General features: G+C 42.7%; 1 pseudogene; it reads right to left on the minus strand.

The window, feature by feature from the left end:
• Positions 1 to 1,492: 1,492 nt before the first annotated feature.
• LOC147986422 (BTB/POZ and MATH domain-containing protein 2 pseudogene) lies at positions 1,493 to 2,575 on the minus strand (annotated as a pseudogene).
• Between the last annotated feature and the right edge of the window lie 7,595 nt (positions 2,576 to 10,170).

Raw genomic sequence — 10,170 nt, forward strand, 5'->3', positions numbered from 1 at the left:
AGTAAATGTCTATTTAGCCTCCATACACAACTATGTTTATTTACTAGTTATGGTAAGCACCACCATGCTAGATCATGGCGAGATACATCATTCATCAATCTAACTCAGGCAAGGTCCATTAATGCAGTTTGCCCATCCGAGAAATATTTCACTATGGCGCCTTAAGAAATCATGTCGTGATGAGACCACATTTTTAGTTTCTTAAATGACCTTTAAAAAGTCCTTTATCTCATCATGAGATCACTCACACATAGTTTGTGAAATAACATTTTAAAGGTTCTTATCTCATCATGGCATTTGATTCAGATTTTTTTTTATATCTACCACACCAGCATAATATGATAGTTTTTTCTCCCGTTGCGACGCACGGGCATATTTGCTTTTTTTGAGGGAAGGTCATATTTGCTAGTAAGTGATAAAAAACGTTTCACACAGGGGAATCTTCGTCTGGGCCGGCGCATACAGTAGATACATTCTATACTGCGCTCTGCATGCATGCTGGGAGAAGACATAGCGCGTCTGTTTGGGCCGGCCCATGTCCAGACCGCCTCTTTTTTAAATTTCGTTTTCCTTTTCTATCTTCAGGAATTTCCACTTTAATAATTCGGGACTTAAAAAAAGTTCCAAAAATTAAAAGAAATGATAAATGTTTATGTAAAATATTTAATAATTCATCAATATGTTATGGATTCAGTACATGTTTATGATTTTAAAAAAGTGTTCACATGTTCAAAAAATATTTGCAATGTTGAAAACAAATGTTGGAGAAAATAAAAATATGTTCATGATTTTTTTAAAAGTTTGTGTATTAATTGTTTTAATGAAATTGAAAAAAATTTCACCAATCCAAGAAATGTTAATCAATTAAAATATATCCTAAAAATTAAAAAACTGTTTCTGACTTAAAAAATAGTTTATTGATCAATAAAATGTTCGCTGATTCAAAAAATAATCATGCATTTCAAAAAAGGTTATTAAATAAAAAAATCGTGAATTTAAAAATTGTTCCACAAAACAATTTCCAAAAAAATGTTTGTCGATTCTATAATTGCTCGCCTATTCAAGAAAAACATTTAAAGAAATGTTCAAAATTAAAAAATATATTTGCAAATAGTATAAAATGTTCATGAATTCAAAAGATGTTCATGATTTTAGAGAATTTTAGAAAATATGTACAAATGTTCATGAATTTGAAAAACGTTCACAATTTCAGATATGTTCACGAGTTAAAAAAATGTTCATGATTTTCGAAAATATTTCACGATTTTACGAAAATGAGAGTGATAGTATATCTCGGTGATGCAACAAAATGTGATCATGGTCATTGAAATATTATAATTTTTTTTCTTCCGTTGCTACTCACGGGCCATTTTGCTAGTGAGACTAAACTACAAAGATGAAATCAAAGAGTTTGATTTGCTAGCCTAGCTAGTACTAGTAAAACTAATTGACACCCTGGTACATTTTTGTGAGCTAGACACTCACTAGCAAGTTAGTATGCATGCACTAAACTACCAATATGAATAGATGACTTCGATTTGGCGAGCCTACTTGTCTTCTCCAACAGTTCAACTAAGGCCAATGGACATGTGGTTTTGAGCGTAACATACCCTTGGCTTGCCATCATGTCATCCATTCCCCGTGTATCCAAAGTGGCAATAAACCGAATGCATGCATCATTCAACCTGCCGCAGTGATGCCAATCAGCCAAAGCCAGCGTAGTCACCACCGTCTTCGCATCGATGTTCTTACAAAGGATGTTTTCACATATAATCTTCAGCCTCTCCATGGCATACCGATCCGCGGCGACAAGCAAATGGCTGACAATATCTCTATAGTCATCACGTCCAAGATCATCCATGGCAGGCAGTGAATCGGTGTATATAAAATGAAGCAGGGCCTCAAACACAACGGGCTGCATGTCATAGATGGCAATACGACGCATGTCCTTCTCTCTCATCGCGCCATACAGCTCTGCTTTGAACACCGGCGATCGCATCGCGAGCACCAGCTTGTGGGCGGGAAAGGCCTCTCCTTGGACCTCGAAAATCACATCCGTCCCCTCTTTCCCCTGCAGCAGCTTCCCAAGATGATCCGTGATGTCCGACGGCGGGGCCTCCTCGACAAACGATTTCTCATCCTCGACAATTGTGACGACGCACTCAATGGTGAGGCGATCGTTGCGGAGGTAAGGCGACGCCTCCAGCTCGCTCCTTTTCTTGAACACCCAATCGCCGGAGCAGCTGCGACCGCCGGAACCGAATTCGCGCGTCTTTGTCATCGTGTGCGGCGGCGAAGATCCGGTGACGTCTACCAGACTGAACCTGAAGGACGCCGTCACCCTGTGGTCGCTGCATAAATCGAGGAACACCCCCACGTAGTCTCTATAATAATCGAGGTCGAAGACACCCCAGGGGTAGACCCGAATTTGCCAGTCGTAGCCTCCGACGGAGAACGCGTCCGACGTTGCGCAGCCGCCGTGTAGTAGCGACCGGTGCAGGCTGTACCCTGAGATTTCGAACACGTGAGAGCCTTGCTGCACCCCCACCGTGGCCGGGGTGTTTGTGCTTCCCATCGCCGCGCGCTGCCCTTGTCTCGCTCTCGCTCTCGCTCACGGGGTTGGGGCTGGGGTTGTTTCGGGTAAGACGTACGAAGCGGAACTGGGATTTTTATATGGAGGCATCTGGGCCGCTGGCGGGGTTTGGACCTGGACAAGTCGGACTCGGAGGGCCTTTTTCGACTCTGCGGCGGATTATGTCGATCCTCGTGTCGTGATTGACGTCAACCGGCATCATGGTGCACCAGTTCGTTTTCCCCAGATTTTGTCTACAGGTTTATACATGGCTCCCTCTGCTCCGGACCATCGAGGCTGCATCTCTCTCGGTGCTGAATCCTCGTGTCGTGATTCCTTTTGACCAGATTTTGACCCTATTTGTTTTTTTTCGAACCGGAATACTCTCTAATCCATTAACCAGAACAGTCAAATCGCTGGCAATTAACGCATGAACAAAGTCTGGAGCCCCATCCGGCCACAAGGCTGAGGATGCATGGCTCATACGTGCACCGTGAGCAGCTAGAGAATCAGCTAACAATATTACAGCCCCTTGGGCAAAAAACAATCTCCAAAAAGGAAAAGTTTAAACTAACAAAGATTTTGATCTCTCTGAAGACAATACCGATGGAAAAGCAGTCCTGGTCCGTGAGAATACTGGAATCCGTCTCGACGATGACAAACCCGCATCATGTATGCCGGCCGCAACGTGTACTTCCCTACCACCGCTTCCGGGTAATATTTTGGCATCCACACGTGACACTCTACATCCTTCCTCCTCACTTAAGTTTGCCGTCCTATAATTAATTGATCTTCGGTAGAAGCAAGCGGCAGGCTCCCCGACGGGATTGAACAAAAGCTATCAGCTGTTATGCCTAGCTAGCCCAACAGAGAATAAATTGCAGAACTCGGCTAAGTTAATCGTGCGCGTGGCTTATACTTTTATCGTCGACGAGTGGTTCTGCTGAGTATATATCGTGTTCATTTCATACGTTTGGCATTGTCAAAGCTGGGAGGCACGACGGTGGGGACATGCCAAGTGGCGTTGCCGCGTTGGAAGCACACATGGTGACTTCCGTTTGTGGCACTCTACTAGTGACGGACCTCAAGCAGTCAAGCTTGGAGGCAAGGTTTTCGCTTTCAGTTTTAGAAAAATTTCAGCACCAAACAAAATCACCGAAATTCGATGATTTCAGCCAAAAAGGTGAAATATTCACTTGAATTCAACTAAATATTTTTAAATTTTTTTTAAAAAAATGAAAAATATTTCAATTTATGTGTACTGATGAAAATACTGAAATATTTATTTTTGCTGAAAGGTAAATATTTCAGTGACTGCCGAAATTAGTGAAATTCAGTAGATTTTATCAAAACTCACTGAAAGTGAAAACCATGCTTGGAGGTGACAACTCTAATTTTGACTTTCATTGGTTATACCTGATGATAATTGTGATATTTAATCCGCGATACAATGCGAACAATCAGTCAACGGGCACACTCATTGTACGACGTACCTTTCACATGATGGGTCGGCCAAGAATGTCACCTATTGGTAAGTTTTTCAACCTGTTGAGTATGCTTGTGTTGTCTCGCTCACGTAAGCAAACCATGCCTTAAAATCCATATTCCGGAAAAAAGTAAGGAAGTGCGCCCAAAGTTTTTGTTTTCTTCCGAAAAGGAGGCTTGACCCGGGGCTTCTGCATCATTATGATGCACACATCCATAACTTTGTCCAGGGTATCCGGTTCTTTTTTTTGCAAGTATTGCTTGGACTTGCTCTTCGGTGTGAAAACCCATCATCTGGCCTTAGTGGTTGAATCCATTAAGGACTACAGAAAAGTGCATATAAACTTTAAGCAGTGATTTTTTTTGGCGAGGGCTCCTCGAATGTTATTTGTAGCTGAAGCTTTGCAAGAATATCAAATGTTTGATCATGTTTGATATCCCAAAGTTTTTTTTTAATATATTGTTCATGAGGGTGTGGGGGGACTCAAGTGCAATCACACCTTTCTCCCTATAGAAGTGTGGTAGTGCAGACCTTCTCCTTTTTGGATGGACACTTAGAGTTATGATTGTGGTCAAATGTGATACATATAGTTCAACAAGATAGCATTTATATGTTGGTGTAGAATGCTATATACCCATCATCTTGACAAAATGAAATCGTTGGCACAACATAACTATTTTCTTTTCTGAAGCATCAAATATACTATTACGAGCTAGACACTCGTGATAGAAGGATGCAAAGCCATTTATGGGACTAACTGTGAATGTGAGATGAAGATATTGATTTGTCAATCCTGCATGTTGATGTCTTCTCCCACAATTGTACTGAAACCAAAGGACATGTTGGTTTTAGCTCAACATATCCTTGGCTTGCTATTACATGTTGCACTTTGGCATGACTTTTGAGGCCACAACTTTACCTTTTCTTTTTAATGATTTGATTATGTGCATCCTCAGTGTCTTGGTTAGTTCTCGAGTCTTGACATAGGGTTGCTACACAATCCGAGGGCACTTGGTATCAATTCAGTATATTGATATATTATCTTTCACCAAAAAGATCAAACGGTCGAACATCCTCTCCATACATCAACTTCTGTTCTTTCACACCCCTCATAAAATATGGAGTGCTCAGAGATGGAGAAAGATGGCATCCTTTCTGCCACTTTGAATTTACGTTCACTTGTGCCCCCCCCCCCCCCCCCCTTATATTTACATACATACATTTATGTTTGAAATACATAAAATCATAAAAATACATAATGGTGACACCACACACTACAATTAGAAGAGAATGTGCCAGTGCATTCAGAACTATCATAAGAGTTATGCCTCTAGAAATGTTCCAACTTGGCGCCGTCTCTTACTGTGCCATATCAGATTTTTGTCTAAGGCCGCATAATTAATGTGGCGAGATGATGAAACCCGTATGTTATGTAAGAGACCATCTCTAAACATAATAAATTACATATACCATAAAATGTTATAGTATCATCCAATTACGCTTCATGATCTTAATAGTAGTGGGGGTATAATTTAGCAATACATTTTATAAAGTTATTTCATAAATATTAAGCCAATATAAGATATAATGCATTGGGGTAGTTCTCTCTAAAATTACACCATCTACTAGGAGAGCACCCAAACAGCCAATGCACTTGTCGATGATGCTAGATCAAATGTTCACTTTGAATTATGCAAGAACACTCGTGGCTTACTCTTGTTGCTAATTTATTACAACAAATATCACCATTATAGCAAATAACAGACAGGGCGCGGATTTTAGGGACATGGTGCCACGTGATGCCGAAATCTCGGCCACCCACTTGTGCTTTGAGATTACTAATATAGGACATTTTCTAATATGATGGCAGCTACTCAATAATGCATTGGAATACGCTGCAGTGAGTGGGCCATGACACTTTAAATTCATATATGCACTTTGTCTGATAGTTGAATTTTGGCACTCTGTTAGATGTGTTCGATTTAAATCCCTGCTGGGTACTTGATGGCCTACATGTCATTTAGAATAGTCTTTAGAACATCTCCAATAGCCGCGTTACATAAGGGCCGCACCGTAAATTTGTGCTTTTTAGCGCGCGCGCAATCGCTATCCCAGCTCCAGCGAACGCGCTATAACCGTGCGCGCGGCATAAAGATTTCAGCGCGCTGTCCGAATCGCTATCGTGCGTCGTTTATTTGCTGCGTCCGCTACCGCGTGCCGCACACTCGAGCGCCCGCTACCGCGCACCGCACACTCGAGCGCCTGCTCGCGACTTCCACCTACCCCGACCAAGGCGCTGGCGCCGCCGCGCGCACCACCCCGGCCTATCCGGCGACCATTCAGTAGACCATTCTGGCGCTTCCCCGGCCTATCTCCGTGCCGCCGCCGCTTCCTCCTTCTCCTTCCGGGCGCCGCCGCCCCTCGCGCACGCCATTCCTTCGACGAACAGCGCCCGGCCGCCCACTGCCGCTCGGCGCCCACAAGGTGTTCGACAAAAAGCTTGCAAGGTATGTATTACTTCAACTTCATATTTTTTACATGAATTTGGTGCATGTTGTTTGTAGTATTTATAGCCTAGTTTAAATTGAACATTGTAGATGAGTTCGTCATATAATTCTTCCGGAGAAGAATTTGATATTGAAGAGGAGGAGGATCTTGCAATGATCCTAGCTATGCACATCAATAAAAAACTGAAGCATGGTGGTTCGATTATGGGTCGGTAGAAAATTTGGAGGGATAGGATCGATGCTCACAACAGATTGATCAGGCACTATTTTGCGGATAATCCTGTGTAGCCCGAGTCGTACTTCCGGCACCGGTTTAGGATGAGCACCGAGTTGTTCAGGCGCATTGCAAAGAAACTAGTGAGCCCTGACCGGTTTTTTCAGCAAAGGAGGAATGTCGCCGGAGAGCTCGGGCATAGCACCTTTCAGAAGGTGACAGTCGCTTTGCGTATGTTGGCATACGGTATCCCCTCTGATCTAGTTGATGATCACTTGGCCATGGGTGAGAGTCAAGCCATCATGTGTGTCAAGCACTTCGGAGTTGGAATTGTGCAAGTGTTTGGCCAGGAGTATTTGAGATCTCCCAATGCTGAAGACGCCGCAAGGCTATTCGAGATGAATAAAGCTCGCGGCTTCCCAGGTATGCTTGGCTCAATAGATTGCACATTGGAGTTGGAAGAATTGTCCTAAGGCATGGCATGGCCAAAAAAAGGGTTACACTATAATCTTTGAAGCGGTGGCCGATCAAGAGATTTGGATTTGGCATGCTTTTTTTTGGAATGCCTGGATCTTTGAATGACATCAATGCTGTTAATCGGTCACCACTGATGTATAATATTGCAAATGGTGAACCGCCACCGGTGCAATTTGTAGCAAATGGCCATACATACAACTATGGCTACTATCTTGTAGATGGCATCTACACAAAGTGACAAACATTTGTGAAGCCGTTGAAAAAACCGGAAGGTAAGAAAAATCTTGATTTCCACAATGCTCAGGCGGCGGCTAGAAAAGATGTGGAGAGAGCTTTTGGGATTTTGCAAGCCCAATTTGCTATTGTGAGAGGACCGGCTAGATTTTGGGATTAAAAGATGCTTTGGTACATCATGCACGCTTGTGTGATCATGCACAACATGATCATCGAGAATGAGCGTGACCAAGATTTAGACTACTCTCACTATGAGCTCTTGGGACACCCCGTGCGAGTGCGGCGGAGGGCTGCCAGGGTGGCCCGTTTTGTTGCCTCATATCATGACATTCGACGTGGCGAAACGCATGATGATCTTCAGAAGGATCTTATTGAGGAGTGGTGGGCATGGAATGGCGGACAAAGAGCATCATGATTTATGCGTTTGATATTGTATTGTTGAATTATTTGTTGTATTGGAAGATAAACTATTTGTTTGAGTTGTAATGATGAAATTAAACTATTTATTGTTGATTTAATTTTTTTTTGTTTGATCTTATTGGTTGTGTTTGCAGCGACTGCTAGAGCGACTTGCCCGAGCTAAAGTTTGCAGCGGCCGCTGGAGCAAGCGCTCCGCGCCGTGCAAAAACAAGCGATCAGCGCGCCGCAAACACTTTTTTAACGCGCCGCGCGTTGAGCGGTTGTTGGAGATGCTTTTATGCAACCCGTACGAGTTAATGTGGTGGCTTGTGTGGGGCATGTATTTTGGATATGCTTCATGCAGGTGGGTGTACAAACAGTGTTGAATCTTATCATATTGGCTGGGTATAGGGCAATTTAGATATATTATAACTGTGCATCTTCCGGGCACTCTTAGACCACTATTGTTTTCGGCCGTCAGATCTGCACTACTGGCTGTTTATGACTGTTGGATTTGTTTTCAATCCCGCATGGGCTTCGGTGGCGATCAGAAAGAGTTACACGGGCTGGGCCGAGCTCTTTTATTGTTTGGGCCTATGAGCCTTGCCGTCCGCGAGTAACAAAGCCGATGAAACAGGCAGCTTGCTAACCTTTCAGAGCGATTGAGGGAAAAAATCGGTGGTGTCATACAGTCCATGTGTCACCGCTCGGACAATAGCGACAACGCCTCTCACAACTGATCCAACGAACGCGTGAGACAAGGTTGCCCCGCTGGGAAACGCCATCAGGTGGGGACTGAAGCGTTTGTGGTGATTAGAGTCCACTCAGGATGATCAAGGATGTTAAATTGCAATTGCTCTGCGCCACTCGGGGACGACCAAGATTATTGCTGGTCAGTTACGATTCTGATTCGTCTTCATCCTTTATTCGATTCATCTTCTTTATTGGACGTGCGTGTATATAATCTTCACTCTGGGGCTGCTCCTTCCCCCTTCTTACTCTGCAATAGCGCCTCTGCTAGCCATGCTTCTCGCCATGTTGCTCTCGCAAATTTATCGTCCCTTCTTCTCACATCTTCCATCCAATTACTACCGAGTTAGATCCCTTCAGAATGATACTGCTTTTGTTTTGCTCCCAATTCGCCGAGGGTCACTGGTTCTGGTGTGTTAGTTCGGGGAATCCTTAAGCCGATTTGCAAACCTTTCCCACTGTTTCCCACTACCACTCGGTTTGGACTCCTTTAGTTTGCTGCAGGTGTTCTCATATTTCGATTGAGGTATTGGTACTGATTCTGGTGGGTTGGTTCGGGCAATTCTAAAGCTCATGATTTGCAATGGCTGACGCCCAGGTTAGTGCATATGTACTGGGATATCTCATCTTATTATCCATGTATGTGTGCCCATGATTTATAAAATTTGATGCTACTGGCTGTGTGACTGTGTGTACGCTTCAAAGTCTTCAACAATGCTAATATTGGCTATTTTTGTTAAGGATAAATTGTAAAGAACATATATGCTTTACTGATTCACACTGATCCAAAAAAATGACAAGTTCTTTCATGAATGAGACCAATAGGAATGACCTAAAGCTGTAATTGCAGGTCGCTCTTCAACAGTTAACATATATGTGTTGCTGAAACAAAGCAATATAAGCTGAATTTGATCCATCTAATGCTTCCATTCTGGGTTTGGTCCTGAGAATATAGTTTAGCTCTTGCACCATAGCTGATTACATGTGGTGTACAACTTATACTTGATCTTCCAAAAAAAGAAGTCCTTTCATTCTTTTTGAACAATCTTAAACAAAAAAATTGAACAATCGACAAGTCCTTTCATCGATCAAGCCATTAGGAATAACCTAAAGTTGTAGTTGCAGTTCACTCTTCAACAGTTAACATATATGGCTGAAAACAAAGCAGTATAAATTCAATTTGGTCCGTCTAATCAGCTAAGCTTTCGTTTTAATGTTACTGCCAAAACGATGGCATAATCTCCGTAGATTATTAGCATTTCTTGTTGTTACTATGTAGAACATTATGTTTGGGTATCTCTCTGCTGGAAACGAGTTATTGCTATACAATTGGTTGTACTATTTCGAAAGCAATCTTGGTTTCTGACTGTAATTAACCGCTGCTTCTTTGATCCGTAGCTACCGTGTAGCGATGTCATGTATTGACCAAATTGTATAGATTCAGTGCCTTTATTAAGAGTTTGTGATGATATGCCATATTCATATATTTAAGTGCCCTAAATGTGTCCTTGATTTTTATTCTCCTCATTTT

This window comes from Triticum urartu, chromosome 2A, assembly GCF_056163025.1.
Source record: "Triticum urartu cultivar PI428250 chromosome 2A, HENAU_Tu73, whole genome shotgun sequence".
Lineage (NCBI taxonomy): Eukaryota > Viridiplantae > Streptophyta > Magnoliopsida > Poales > Poaceae > Triticum > Triticum urartu.